The sequence below is a fragment of the Erigeron canadensis genome, chromosome 5 (assembly GCF_010389155.1).
Source record: "Erigeron canadensis isolate Cc75 chromosome 5, C_canadensis_v1, whole genome shotgun sequence".
NCBI classification, from domain to species: domain Eukaryota; kingdom Viridiplantae; phylum Streptophyta; class Magnoliopsida; order Asterales; family Asteraceae; genus Erigeron; species Erigeron canadensis.
This window is the reverse complement of record NC_057765.1, coordinates 1,514,681-1,530,905: the sequence shown is the minus strand read 5'-3', so window position 1 is coordinate 1,530,905 and position 16,225 is coordinate 1,514,681. Positions and strand designations below refer to the sequence as shown.

Below are 16,225 nucleotides of genomic sequence, written 5' to 3'. Positions count from 1 at the left end.
TTGATGTGTGACGCTAGCGATTATGCCTTAGGGGCCGTTTTAGGCCAAAGGGAGGATAAGCATTTCCGTCCTATTTCGTATGCTAGCAAGACTTTGAACCCTGCTCAACAGAATTACACCGTTACTGAAAGAGTTGTTAGCTGTGGTATATGCTTTTGATAAATTTCGTCCCTACTTGGTCCTTAACAAGACAATTGTCTACACTGACCACTCTGCCCTAAGGTACTTGTTCACGAAACAAGATGCCAAGCCCCGTTTGATTCGTTGGGTCTTGCTTTTGCAAGAATTCGATATTGAAATTAAAGACAAAAAGGGGGCAGAGAATGTGGCAGCTGACCATCTTAGTAGGCTCGAAAACCCTCACCGTGAGGAGTTACAAGAGCATGATATTAATGATGATTTTCCTGATGAATTTTTGATGAAGATTGAAACAGGTCCTTGGTTGGCTGACATTGCTAACTATGTTAGTTCAGGTGTGATTCCTGATAATATGTCAAAGCAGGATAGGAGGAAACTTCTTACCGAGGCCAAACATTATTTTTGGGAAAATCCATTTTTGTTTAAGGTTTGTGCAGATGGGATGATAAGAAGATGTGTGGCGGAAGATGAAACACGCCAAATTCTGGATGCTTGTCACCATGGGCCTACCAGCGGACATTATGGAGCTGCAGTTACCGGTAAGAAAGTTTTTGATGCTGGATTTTATTGGTCTACCGTGTTCAAGGAAGCACAAACATTGGTAGAAGTTTGTGATGTGTGTCAGCGACAAGGTAATATTTCCAAACGTGATGAAATGCCTCAAAACTATATTCAGGTATGTGAAGTTTTTGATGTTTGGGGCATAGACTTTATGGGACCTTTTCTTCCACTGAATAGGAATTTGTATATCCTTGTTGCTGTTGATTATGTTTCAAAGTGGGCCGAGGCGAAAGCCTTGCCAACGAATGATGCACGTGTTGTCATTCATTTCTTGAAAAAGCTTTTCTGTAGGTACGGAGTGCCTAAGGCCTTAATCAGTGACCGCGGAAGCCATTTCGCGAATCACCAACTTGCTAAGGTGCTAAAGAGGTACGGTGTCAACCACCATTTTTCAACCTCGTATCACCCGCAAACGAGTGGCCAAGTTGAAAACACGAATCGGGCACTTAAAAGAATTCTTGAGAAGACCGTAGGAGATAACCCGAAGTCTTGGTCCACCAAACTTGATGATGCTCTATGGGCATTTAGGACCGCCTACAAGACACCAATTGGGACTACCCCGTTTCGGTTGCTGTATGGCAAGACTTGTCATCTTCCTATTGAAATTGAGCATAAAGCCTTTTGGGCGCTCAAGAATTGTAACATGGACCTAGTTGAAGCCGGTGAGTTTAGGTCTATGCAATTGAATGAATTAGATGAACTTAGGTTGTATGCTTATGATAACTCTTTGTTGTATAAGGAACGAACTAAAGTGTGGCATGACCGTAGGCTTAGAAAGAAGGATTTTAAAGCCGGAGATAAAGTCTTGTTGTTCCTTTCCAAGTACAAGTTTAAGCAACCCAAGTTGACATCTAGGTGGACCGGTCCCTTTGTGATCAAACATGTTTATCCGTCTGGTTATGTTGAACTGTTTAAAACGGATGGAACTACTTTTATTGTTAAAGAGGAGACTATGGGAGTCGTCGTTGACGAGCTTCCATTTTTCAAGATAAAGCAATAAAGAGGGACTACGAGTCAAGCTAAAGACTCGTAAATAAAATTAAGCGCTTCGCGGGAGGCAACCCGTGTTTATTGTTTGTTATCTTTTGAACATTGTTGTTTATTGTCTTTTGGTATTGTGTTTTAATAAGAATTGCAGGTAGAAACCGCTCACACGCCTTACGGTAAGTTGTTTACATGCAGAAACTAAAAGGTAGTGTGGGGGGTAGTTGCGCCGCAACTATCCTAGTTACGCCGCAACTGTTCTTCACTGTTTTCAAGTTGCGCCGCAGGCAAGTGATTGCGCCGCAATGAGTGTTGTGTCAGAAAATTCCAAAAAAAAAAAAAAAAAAAAAACCTTGCGCCGCAACTTAGGTCATTGCGCCGCAGCGACTTGGGACTGTTTTCAAATTGCGCCGCAATGTTGATGTTGCGCCGCAACATGGGTCAACGCGGGTCAAATGGCAGGTAAAAAGGGGTAGGTTAAGATTTATCCCCTTTTTATTTTCAGCCAGTAATTTTTGGTTTTTCTTTTTTTTTCTTCTCTTTGTCTAGTCGTTCCCTCCTCTTTCCTTCTCTCTTAACTTCTTTTAATCCCCATTGCTTATTCTTTTTAATCTTGGTTTAATTATCATCACCATGACAAGAACCGGAGAGGCCGCAGGAAAGGCACCTGCCAGTTCTAGTCGGGCACCGAGACGTAAAGCTAGTACTAGTTCTGCATCTGTTGCACCTGCCGATACTAGTGGTTTAACCCCTGAAGCGATTGCTATGGGTATCCCCGCCCACCCATGGTTACGCTTTCCTCATGCTCCACCCGCTAAGAAAGCCGACTATACTAACAGGTTGGCAACTCTGATTCATAAAGATATTATTGAACCAAGGTTTATGGAACGGTCTATGTTGGATAGGTTGAACATTAGGGAGGATATTAGTAGATATATGCGCCTCATGGGTAGGGCAAATGACGCTGATGGTAATCCCGTTGAGAAAGAATTTGGGATGTGGTTCGATATCTTTCGTAATAGGGAGGTGGTTTGTAAGGAGTGGTGTTTGGAGGTTTACGCGACTATTAATGTTGATGATATAGAAGAAGCCCAGGATGTGTTTGCCGATAAAGTTATTTTCTTTCGTTGTGGGGGTGTTAATAGACACCTGACTATTGCTGAGTTCGGGTTGTGTACGGGTATGTACACACAAGAAATGTTGGATGATCCCGCTTTTGAAAGTCTTTTGGCTAGAGCTATTAGGACTACTACTGGTTTCCATAGAGATTTGGGTGATCATCGCGATTTTTATTCTCGGATTTCTGGGGGAAAATTTTGGAAGGCAGCATGTGGGGCAAATACAATTCGCTCACCCGTTCTCCGTGTGTTTCATAAGATGTTAGTTTATTTTTTTGTTCAGCGGACTAATCATCCTGACAAACTGTATATGGATGATCTTTGGATGTTGCGGATATTTCAGGAGGGGGACCATTTTCGAACGGCTTGTGCTCCGTATGTGTTGGCTAACCATCTGGGGACGAAGGGAGTTCGTGATAAAGGATTAGTTTGTGGGCATTTCATTGCTACGATGGTGAAGTATTTCGAGCTTGTTGATAATACAGTGGTTTTGAATTGCAAACCTTTGAAACCTTTCTCTTGGAATGATTTGACGCGGCGGGGGTTGCTTAAACCTCGACCTCGTAAGGACGGCCCGTATGTGTTGATTGATTTTGATAGAGGTGCTTCTGAAGAGGAGGAGGCGGGAGATGATGATGATGCTGATGACGAGATGGCTAAAGCACAGGAGGATCAACCCGAACCTGCACGACGTACTAAGCGTCGTGCCACTACGGATCCTACTGTCGGGGTTTCTTCTTCTTCTGCCGCTCCTGCAGGTTCATGGGATTTTACTCCTCTCCAAACCACGGTTGATGCTATATGGGCATCTCAACAGCAGTTTCAGTCCAGAATGGACGGATTTCAGGGTAGGGTGGATGGTGATCTTCGACTGTTGGGATCCAGTGTGGGCCGTATTATGCATGATCAGCAGCGCTATCAGCCCATGTGGGAAGCGCAATTTCGGGGCCAGCAGTTTCAGCCTCTCCCAGAGGTTCCAGCTTATCGCCCTCCCAGCATTTGTATACCACCGCACCGTACTGGTGGTTTCTTTTATCCACCTGAGAGCCCATATGAGGGTGTTCCCTCTCATGACCTCGGTGGACGTGGCCCGGATAACCCTGTTCGTTTTGGCACTTTTCCAGGTACACAGGCTGGCTCCGATGCTGGAATGGCGGGATCAGCAGCACCGTCTTTTGCTGAACAGGTTGTTGGCTCTATTTTTGATTTCGGACCTATGCCAGGTTGCCCTTACCCGCCACAGTGATCGGATTCCGGAGGATGATGATAGCCGTCTGTATGCTATAATGATGGCTTGTATCTTTTATTTGTTTGAACTATTTCTATTTCTATTTCCGTACTTTCTCTGTTTATTTTCTGTTTTGTATCCACCCTATGGGGTGATGGACGTCGTATTTTAGCTTTCCCGTTTGTATTTGCTTAAATAGGGTGGATGGTTTGCATGCTTATCGTTATTCTAATTATTATGTTAGCTTTGTGGTGTGTTCATGTGTAATAGCAAGGTTGTCATATGCATATGCTGGCAGTCAGTTCAGCGCTCATTTCTCTTGTTGGCATCGTTCACGCATGGCATACTACTAATACCCGACAAGTTTTTTTCTTATTCTTAATTTTCTTTTTGTTTACTTTCCCTATTTCCCATATTTTGCCTTAGTTTCTTGGACATTGAGGACATTGTCCAACTCAAGTGTGGGGGGGGGGGGGTAGTAAATAGGAAAAAGTCGGGTATTTTAGAGGAATTTTGAAACTTTTGCTTGCTTGTCCTTGTAGTTAATTGCTTTTGTCACCTAATTATACATATAATGAAGCAATTTAACTACATCCTTGGTACAAACTTTTAATATGTGGAATGTGTTTTGACTGATTAACGTGGCATCCCTTCTGGATTAATAACATTGCTAGCATGCTTATAGCACCAAAACACCAAATTGTGAGATTATTAATTCATTACTAGTTATGATAGGTGTTCGGTTTTCGAACTATTAGCCTTGTAAATTTGTCCCTCTCTTAGGCTTTTGGATTTATCCGGAAGTAAGGGTCTCTTTTAGATCTCTGAACTATGATGTGCAAGTTTGAGATTAATTTTCCATTTCCGAGTTATTTCATTTGTTATGAGTATGCCGGTGATAGCGTTGATTCTAGAACTTGTCCTGGTTGATCGTTCCGTGGTTTTCTAGATGAGGAAGAGGCAAATTTAGGATAAAACCTTTGTTCTTGTATGTTTCACCCTTGTTTTCATAAAAATATGTTATGTGCATGTTTTGTAATGTGCTTAGTAGCTAACTACACTGGTTAGTGAACCACCCGTTTAAAACCCTTATGTTGCACTCACTTTTAGTGCAAGAAACAATAAAAAACATGTTGTCATTAGCCTGTTCTTTGTTAAATCCACCTAAAAATTGAATAAAGAATAAAAGAATTGAAAAACAGAAAAAATGAAAGAATGAGCTTGGGCTGTCAGTTGGTATTTCTCCTTTTTGTCAAATCATTTGGTGAAAGTTGGTTCGTCATTATAACCAACAAAGTGTGCTGAAGTTTAATATATATATGGTTAGAGTGTTTGGAGTTAGCAAGTTTGTTTGAAATCAACATTGGTTAGATATGGTTGATAAGTTGTTTGATTGTCATACACCACAATGGTGTCGGTTTTTGGATCGTTCTATTGGGGATAGAGTCGGGAGAACTTCTTGGGATTTGGACCGTTGGCAACTAATGACATGGGATTGTTTGGACTAGACTATATGTGAAAAATTTGTTAAATGTTGTGTTAGTTCTTTGTTAACACTAATTGTTCACCCCAAATTTCCATATCCTGTTTAAATACCCTGTTTAGCCTGATGTTAAAACCCTTAAAGTCCTCTTCTGATAGACGTTATAGGGCGCTAGCGCCTTGGCGATGAAGGAACGAACCTAGTACAAGCCTATGGTTAAAAGATTATGCATCACGACTTGGCCATTGAGTGGTTATTCAAATATTCGACCCCAAAAGTAAGTTAGTTGGAGTAGGATAGGCGAGATATCACTTATTAGTTTCATTTGTGCTTAGTCGTGTTATTAAGGCTTGTATATGAGTCAAGTATTGTCAAACATTCCGGTTTTCATTTAAGATTAAAACTGCCTAACCATCTATTCTCATTCTTGATTATGGTTGAGCTTCTTTTTGATTACTGAAATGTGGTTCCTTAATGTACCAAGGTTTGATTTGTTTTCAGCTTGGAATTGCTTGAGGACAAGCAAAGCTTAAGTGTGGGGGGATTTGATATGTCGTATTTTAGACCCATTTCCCACAATGAATATAGTTGTTTTAGCATGGTTTATAAGTCGTTTTTATATACATTTGGTGCGTTTATGGTATTTGTTAGTGTTTCAGGCTACTGACAGGTATTTAAGCGTAAATCTGGAGAAAACGACATTATTTAGGTGAAATAAGTGCTAACGGATGATTCCTGGAGTGTTTGGATGAATATAGCAGAAAGTCAACGAAAGTTAAAGCTGAAAAATGGGTAGTTGCCCCGCAACTGGAAAACAGAGGAGAATCGTTGCCCCGCAACTTATGTAGTTGCCCCGCAACACCTTCAGCTTTAAATGATTGGACTTCAACAAGTCAACGTGAAGCTAGACCTAGTTGCCCCGCAACTTGGTAGTTGCCCCGCAACTAGGTCCGAATCTGGGCAAAATTTTTGGAAACATATAAATAGCTTGCTTAATCATTCCAAAACCCTATCTCATACTTTCCAGCCATTTTTAAGACCTTTTGAGGAGACTTTTGATCGGATTTATCATCCTTGAAGATCGATATTACGATTGGATTATTCTCGTTATTTTCGTTCAATTCTTTGTATTCGGTAACAATGAATTCTCTCTATTTGATTTGTTATTTCATATTTAATATGAGTGGCTAATCGCCTTTTCATCCATCTTGATGGAGTGAGACGTTATGTAGGGATTGCACAATAATTATTAATTCAAGTGATTTGATTTAACGTTTTGTCGTGATCTTAATCTATTAATTCTTTGTTATTCAATTATTGATTGCGGATAATTTGTATTCATTGCTTAGTGACGACTAGGATTTGGGTATAAGTTATTTTGATTGTTTGGTTAGAAGCAATTGGATCTATGACGGGTACGGTAGAGGGTAATTAATATTTGATAAGAATTAACGGGTTGATGGTTGGGTACAATCAAAAGGCACAATTGTTATCTGAAATGACCAAAACCATTGTTTAACTAGAGAAGTTATAAATAGATGTCTCGGGGTACCGGTCTTAATAATGAAACTAGTTAACTATACTGCATGCGATCAGGTACACTGCATGTGAGTGTGTAGTAGTCAGTATTTTCGGTAAATCATGTTTATAAATTTAAAGCTAGATTTCGCACATCAGAACCCTAATGGACATGGTGAGAAGTATGCTTGCCAACACTAACTTACCTACTTTCCTTTGGACTGAGGCCTTAAAAACAGCCGTTCATATACTCAATAGAGTTCCTACTAAATCTGTCCCTAAAACTCCTCATGAGATCTGGACAGGGAAGAAACCGAGTCTTAGATATATGAAAGTATGGGGCTGTCCTGCCGAAGCTAAATTCTATAACCCTAACTTAAAGAAACTTGATCCTAAGACTGTTACATGTTTCTTTGTCGGTTATCCGGATAACTCAAAAGGTTATCGGTTTTACTGTCCTTCCCACACTACTCGCATCAGTGATACACAGCATGCCACTTTCCTAGAGAACTCAGAGATCAGTGGGAGCACGACAAATCATAACTTCGATTTGCAAGAAGTACAAGAAGCGGGGGAAACGATTCGTCGGTTAGTATTATTCCTCCGATAATTACTCTTGTACAGAACGCTGCTCCGAATGTCACTGATCCAACTCCTCCTAATGTTAATCATGAGACCACTAATGCTGAAGGATCTTCCGAAAATCAACTCAGGAGATCATCGAGGTCACGTAGGGCCACCAATTTTGATGACTTCATTACTTATCTCACTGAAGTTGAGGATGATGGAAAGCTTATTGATCCTACCTCCTATAAAGAAGCCATTAATAGTGATCAGGCCACTCAGTGGAATGAAGCCATGATTGAAGAGCATAATTCCATGCAACATAATGAAGTTTGGGAATTGGTTGAACTTCCTGAAGGATCCAAAACTGTTGGTTGCAAATGGGTCTTCAAAACCAAATTAGACCCGAAAGGAAACGTCGAACGATATAAGGCCAGATTGGTTGCGAAGGGCTATACTTAGAAGGCTGGAGTCGATTATCAAGAGACCTTTTCTCCCGTGTCTCGTAAAGACTCTTTAAGGATCGTTATGGCACTAGTAGCTCACTTTGATCTCGAGTTACATCAGATGGATGTCAAAACAGCTTTCTTAAATGGAGACTTGGAAGAAGACGTATACATGTGGCAACCTGAAGGATTCATTCCAAAAGGTAAAGAGCACATGGTCTGCAAGTTAAAGAAATCCATATATGGGTTGAAGCAAGCATCAAGACAATGGTACCTTAAGTTTGATGAAGTCATTAAAGAACAAGACTTCATAAAGAATCAAGTGGATCAATGCACCTATCTCAAGATCAGTGGGAGTAATTTTATAATCCTTGTTTTGTATGTAGACGATATTCTACTAGCAAATAATAACTTGGATATGTTACATGAGTCGAAGCGGATGCTTTCGCAGAAATTTGACATGAAAGATCTCGATGATGCCTCTTATGTTATAGGTATCGAAATACATCGGGATAGGCACAATGGTATTTTAGCTCTTTCTCAAAGGGCCTATATTGAGCGGGTTTTAGAACGCTATAGCATGCAACATTGCGCACCCACTGTAGCTCCAGTAGTTAAAGGAGATGTATTCGGCACTTTCCAAAGTCCGAACACTGAGATTGAAAAGGAGCAAATGGGGTGATACCTTACTCATCAGTAGTTGGGAGCATTATGTACGCTCAGGTCTGTACTCGTCCAGATATCGCTTATATCGCTGGTATGCTAGGACGTTACTTATCTAATCCTGGATTAGCACACTGGAAAGCGGCTAAGAAAGTTCTACGATATCTGCAAGGGACCAAAGACTACAAACTAACGTATAGAAGAAGTGACAATCTAGAAGTAGTAGGCTATTCCGATTCTGATTTTGCCAAAAGCAAGGAAGATAAGAAATCTACTTCTGGGTATATTTTCATGTTAGCTGGCGGACCTATCTTTTGGCGGAGTCATAAGCAGAAACTGACTGCAACATCCACCATGATGGCTGAATACATTGCCGTTTATAATGCTACTTGCCATGGGATGTTAACTAGGAATCTGGTCAGTGGACTCAAAGTCGTCAACTCCATTTCTAGACCATTGAAGCTTTACTGTGATAACTCAGCTGCCGTAACTTTCTCGAACAGTAACAGTTCAACTGGCGCTGGGCTGTATCTCGATACAAAGTATCTGTTTGTATGCGAACGGGTTGAGGAAAATGTTCTTTGTATTGAGTACATAAGTACAAATGACATGCTAGCGGATCCGATGACCAAAGGTCTTCCTCCTAATGTCTTCGTAGGACACGTGTCGAAGATGGGGCTTACTAAAGACTTAGTTTAATTTAATAGCATATTGTACTTATTTGGTCATTAGTATTACTGTTTAAAATTTTTTTCTCCTTATTCAGATTTTGTTTTTCTATTAATCGCACTTTGAGTACTCGTATTAGTGTGTTGACATTATTGTGACAAAATTTGTCTTAGTTAATTAATCATTGCTTATTAGTTTTAAATTTGAGTCATAGTTTGACTATTGGGGGTCCTGAGTTGATGTTCTTCTCTACGACTGTACTTATTGGCTATGATTTCGGTTTAAAACAAAATGAGTATTATTCCGGAACTTATTTGAATACTCATAGATAAATGATCGCTCGGTCAAGTGGGAGAATGTTGGAACCACGTTAGTGTGACCGTCACTGATCATGTGTCATTCCTGATATGATAATTGACGATAATGAAATCCCTATGTCTAAGTAAATATTCGATGGACGTATTTACTCTTAAAGACATATTATAGGGTTTCCCATTAGGTGATTGGACTTGAGAGGACTAATGAGGCACGAATTAAACACCAGAGGGACTTAATATGAAAATACTCTCCTTATATAGAGAGAGAGTAATTAACCCTAATTCAAGGTTAATCACAAAAATTCACAGCCTCCCAAATCATAAAATTCGTCCATCTTCTCTGTTGAATTCATTAGAACCGAATTTATCACTCCATCCTAAATCAGTTATCTTATTTTGGGAACCCGAAATCAATGGCAAATATGTTTAATGCCTTTACAGGTTCCTCTGGATCTCACGCTACGTGTATATTACGAATTGAATCATGTTATATTACAACAATTTCATCTTATATAAGCCCCAAATAATTAAATAGATCTTGTTAATTATTCTGTGCATTCATCATTAATCTTTTTAATTCGGTACTTTAAAAGTTTTCTTGCGACTCTTTTGAGCATGGCTTCCGAGGGATCAAATTCTGGGAGTGTTGGTTCTTCGACTTGGAAGTCTAAAGAATCGTTTGGAGGGGCGGATACCATTGATTTAGAGAAGTTGGTTATGGAGTTAGATAAACAGGTACTCAAGTATTTTCCAAACAGAAGTGAATATAAGGAAGATTGGGAGATTGATTTGGAGAAATTGGAAATCAAAGATGTTATTGATCATGGTACTTATGGTACTCTGCGTTTATGATGGCCAACATGTCGCAGGTACAATTTTTATACGTAAATCTTGTATATATAATGTTTACTACTATACTAGCTCGTTTTATTTATTTTGAATGATTTATGTTACTTTTTAATTACGTTTTAGACTAAAAAAATTTATTGGTTAATTTTACGTACAGTGAAGGTATTAGACTGGGGAGAGGATCAGATTGTGACAGTTGCGGAGGTTTTGGGTCTTCGTGCATCGTTTTTGCAAGAAATCGTGATTTGGCACAAATTGGATCATCCTAATGTATCAAAGGTACGTACGTACGTACATCTTTTAATTTGACATGTTAATTTCATGCAGGTTTAATTAAGATTTTTTTTTTCTGTGTTCAATTTTATCTCCATGCAATTAATTAATTAATAATTTGAGACCTATTTCATTTGCAATGGTAGTTCATCGGAGCTTCATTGGGAATCTCGGATGTCACCAACACGCAATCTAGAGCGTGTTGTGTTGTGGTCGAATATCTTCAAGGCGCCAAGACACTCAAGAAATACTTGATCGAAAATTTCAAAATGAAACTTCCTTTTAAGATTGTCGTCCAACTAGCTCTTGATCTTGCTAGAGGGTGAGTTTTAATATATTAACATTTTTTTTTTATTTATGTTAGCAATCTAGCTTTTACAGTATCATCTACTAGTTAAGATAATTCAATGATCTACTTTGCTAAAACACGTACCCCCATTAATTAATTAATTTGTTATGCAGATTAAGCTACCTCCACTCTCAAAAGATTGTACACCGCGATATCAAAACAGAAAATATACTGTTGGATGCGAATGGAACGCTTAAGATTGCCGATTTTGGAGTGTCTCGTGTTGAAGCTGGAAATCCTACAGAGATGACATTGACAACCGGAACTATTGGTTACATGGCACCAGAGGTATGTAAAATTGTAAATCAAAAAAAATCTACTGTTTACTAATTTATTTCACTTTTTATCGTAAAACTTTTGCATGTTCAAGTACTAATCAGATATGTTTTTTATGTTTTAGGTAATTGAAGGAGACGCGTATGATAGAAAATGTGACGTATATAGTTTCGCCATATGTCTATGGGAAATCTATTGTTGCGACATGCCATACGCTGATTTTAAATCTGCCGAATTATCTTCAGCAGTCGTGAAACAGGTGACATATATTATTAAGCTCGATAGATTAATTTTTGAAAATTCAAAGTTAATTATATATATATGCCTGCCAAAGTGATTCTTTAATATTCTAACGGATTAATTATGCATCTTTTTGGTTTCAGAATTCACGGCCAATCATTCCAAAGTGTTGTCCACGACCTTTCGCAAGTATTTTAGAAAGATGTTGGGATGTGAATCCGGACAAGAGACCGGAGATGAATGAGGTGGTGACGTTGTTGGAAGCCATTGACACCAGAAAAGGAGGTGGAATGTTGCCAGAGGATCACACCTTCCGTTGTTTTTGCATCAGCCGCCCTCGTGGTCCTTGATCGATCTCTAGTTCTCTACCTAGCTTTCATCAAGTGCCAATTGCAATACTGATTTTTTCGTCACAATATTTCTCTCCTTTTTAGCAAACATATATTGTCGTACGTAGTTATATAATTGGAAAAAATTTTCAAAACGGGCGTATTTCAAGAGTGTTTTGTCAAACAAGTTTTGGAAAAAAAAAATTATAAAACCAGTGAAACCGGTATTTGAAATACCGGATTCAAATATTCTAGTCGAATCCGGTATTTGAAATACCGGTTTCAAAAAGAGTATTTGAATCCGGTATTTCAAATACCGGACTCGAGGCTTTGATGTGACACCATAGAACACGTGACAGAACAGTGACGCAGAGGTGCAGAGGTGCAGGCGTGCAGGCTTGTGACAGGCAGAGGTGCAGGAACGTACATCGAAACCGGTAATTGAAAAACCGGTTTCAACCTAACCCTAACATGTGTCGATGCCTGGTGATACCCTAGTTGATTTGATGTGACCTTGGTTAAGAGGTGCAGGAAAGGTGGCAGTAGGAACAGTATGAATCCGGTATTTCAAAAACCGGATTCAAGTCGAGACAAAAATAACCATGCAACGTACAGAGACTATCTATTGTATATATACATGCATATTTACTCATAGATGATCACGCAAAAAAATATATTTTTCATAAACAAGCAACTAGCAATTTATCAAAGCAGTATTTTCATAAACAAAAATGGCCTCTATCAATGTTAGTTGTGTTCCCAGAAACCCAGAGTTGTTGTGGCTACAAGCTGCAGATGAACATCGGTCATACAACATCTCCCATGACCGTGCCTTCACAGAAGAGCTACATTGCAGAAGAGGTGATGGAGGGCTTAACAGACTACTGCAAGATGGTGTGCCCGACGAGGTTATATACTATATCAGGAGTGCTGGGTTTTACGAACTCTTCCAGGCATATACATGCCAACTTGATCATTCTTTGATCATCGCGTTGGCTGAGCGATGGCGTCCGGAAACCAACACGTTTCACCTTCCTATCGGTGAAGCGACTGTCACCTTGCAAGATGTGCAGGTGATATGGGGTTTACCCATACAGGGACCACCAGTGTGTGGTAAGTGGGTTACAGAGACCCGAAACGTTGAATATTGGAAGAATTTGTGTCAGGAGTATCTGGGTATTTACCCGGAAGATGACGACTTGCGCAACAGTCGGATGAAATTTAATCGGTTGGCGGGTACGATTACTTTTGAACATTGGGACCCGAATGATGAGGAGCGTTGCCAACAAATGGCTAGACGGGTTATTCTAGCTCTTATTGGTTCGCAGTTTTTTCCTGATTCTAACAACTATGATGTTAGTCTTAACTATTTGTCATTTCTGGGAGACCTGAGCATAGCGGGTCGAAGGAGCTGGGGTTCAGCAACCCTTTGTTGTTTGTATAGGAACTTGTCTAAGGGGACTTGGCCTACTAGACAAGGCATTGATGGACCGTTATTGTTGTTGCAGTATTGGGCGTGGGAAAGATTCCCACGCATTGCCCCACGAGTCACGCCATTCAAACCGGATGACGGAGAAGAAGAAGAGGTGTATGAATACGGAGGCTGTTTAGCAAACAAGTGGTGTGGAGACCACTCAAATCGTGATACACCAGGACACTGTATAATTTCGTTTCGTTCTTTTTTCAATGCACTAACACCTGACCAGGTAATAATTAATATGTTTTAATACGTTTTAAGTTATATGTACTTATTAATCTCTAAGTTATAATATGTTAATATCTTTGAATACTTTTTAATTAATGCAGTTCGAATGGACTCCGTATACCAACTTCATCAACATACTCCCCGCGAGTTGTAAGACTGGGCGAAGCATATGGAGATACATGGGCCCATTGATTTGTTGGGAGGAAGTGGAGTTCCATCTAGCAGATAGAGTTGCTAGACAGTTCGGCTTGATACAAGCCATTCCTGATAATGATGCTTTGGTGGCCCCAGCACAGCATAAGACCCTTATCAAAATGCGAAAAGCGAGGGTCGATTACTGTGAAGTACATGCCGACTATATCGACCAGTGGAACAACCGGGCGGAACGGATCCACCAGGGAGACCGAGGGGCCACCTGTGCACCAGGGTATATGCAGTGGTATTTGGAGCGTACCGTCTTAACAGTCGGTAAGCCCGGTCAGCAACAGCCTCCAGGCCAGTACCCTCAATGGGGCGTTACCCAACAGTTTTATGTAAGTTTATTTTTGTTAAATAAACCTTACAACTAATAAATATTTATTTGTTACTAATATTTAAATGTGCGCAGCAAGACAGTTTGGTACAGGTTGACGAGCGAGCTCGTCAACAACAAGAAGCAAATCCGCAAATAAGTCACTTGTTTGGGGATTTTAGAACAATAACGAGGGAGACATTTTCGTTGACTCAACAGGAAGAACGAATGAATTATTCGTCTCAAAATTGGCAGTTTCCTGAGCCACAGCCATTTGAAATGCCTCCCTCCCAAAGTTATCAAGCTCCTTCTAGTTCTGGTGCTGAACCTTCTAATTGGGCAGGTAGTCCTTCCAATTTTAATACCCAAATTGTGTTTAGGCCGACACCCAATTCAGGGTTTCAAAGTTACCAACCGGGTAACCCACAGGCTAGACCCTCGACTTCAGCAACCCATCAAATGTTCCCAGGTAATTTCTTCATGGGTAGCTTTCAAACCCCGAATTATTATACCCAAAATGCAGGACCAACTAATCTGTTTGATCTCCCTCCACATCATTTTAATCCTGATTTTTATTACGGAACTGGTCCACCGGCTCGAAACATTTCTCCTTATCCGATGCAAGACTTCTCTCCTTATATTGGTTCTTCTCAACTGCCAGCTACAAATCTGGCAAATGATGAAGGAGAAGAAGAGGACGACGTGTTCGAGCCAAGAATAAGTAACCGAGAACGTGGCAATCCACCGGGATGTGGAACTGGGGGGCATAGATAAATTATATTTTTCTTGTAATTCTTTCTTAGGTTTGTGTTAATAACTATCTGTATATTTTTTAAATACATATCTTTTTTTTTATAATATTGTTTAATTGAAATATTTATAAAAAAAAAGAAGATGGATATAAAACTTACATCAACTTACATTAAATTAATATATTCAAAATAAAAGATATCAATGTAGGGATAAAAGGAATACGTAAACTTAAATAAACATAATACATATTTGAAATACTACATAAACTTTTTAACTGAAACCGTCTTCAGCTTCCAATTTATAAATTGTCGCCAAGTCGATTTTTTTGTTAACCAACTTTAACAGTTTCTCAAGTTCAGATGTTATTTCGTCGATACTTGGTAATGTCGTCTCAAGATAATCCTTATGCATTTCTTCACTTATAATCATTCCGATGCCCCTTTTGCTTATTTCTTTTATTTTCCCCTTATGCTCGAGCTTCCTTTGTTCCATAAGCAACTTACAGTCATTAATTTTCAAGTAAATTTCATACCCGTCGCTTATATCTTCTATACATTGCGCTTTCAATGCATGAAATGTTACCGTAGGAGGTGATGATGGGTCAGATGACGATGAAGAAGCCATAACTTACAAATCATTATGGGTTTTTAGATGTCGGATATATATGTTACAAATGCTTAAACACCCGAGTTATATATATATACTATATTTGAAACCGGGTTTTGGAATACCGGTTTCGAAATTGATGCACGCGACCACTGTAGCCAGTCAACAAACTGTAATCAGTCAACAGACTTGTCACATCACCTGAAGACAACAGACTGAATCAATGTTGCTTTTTGAATCCGATTTTTCAAAAATCGGATACTACAGGTTTCTGTCAGGTTGATGTGAATAGGGGTAATGGGTACTAAATTCGAAACCGGTATTTCAAAAACCGGTTTCAAAATAACTGACCAAAAAATACAAAGATGACGTAAAAACAAACATAGTTTTGTTGATGTTGAAGATTTTGGCTTATATCCCAATTAAATAGTTTTTTTTAACTAAGAAGCATTATTCTAGTGTGTTTTATGTATTTTTATTTTATGTTTGTTTTATGTATTGTAATGTTTACTTTGTATTTTTTTTAAAAACAGACTTTTATTCATAATTTAAAAATCCTACAAATTTATTAAACACAAACATACAACATAATAATTCATAGAACACATTATTAAATAACAAACTTATTTCATCATCTCATGGACT

General features: G+C 39.3%; 1 pseudogene; it reads left to right on the top strand.

Moving 5' to 3' along the window:
- The first annotated feature begins 10,304 nt into the window (after nt 1-10,304).
- LOC122599455 lies at nt 10,305-12,026 on the top strand (annotated as a pseudogene).
- The last annotated feature ends 4,199 nt before the right edge of the window (nt 12,027-16,225 follow it).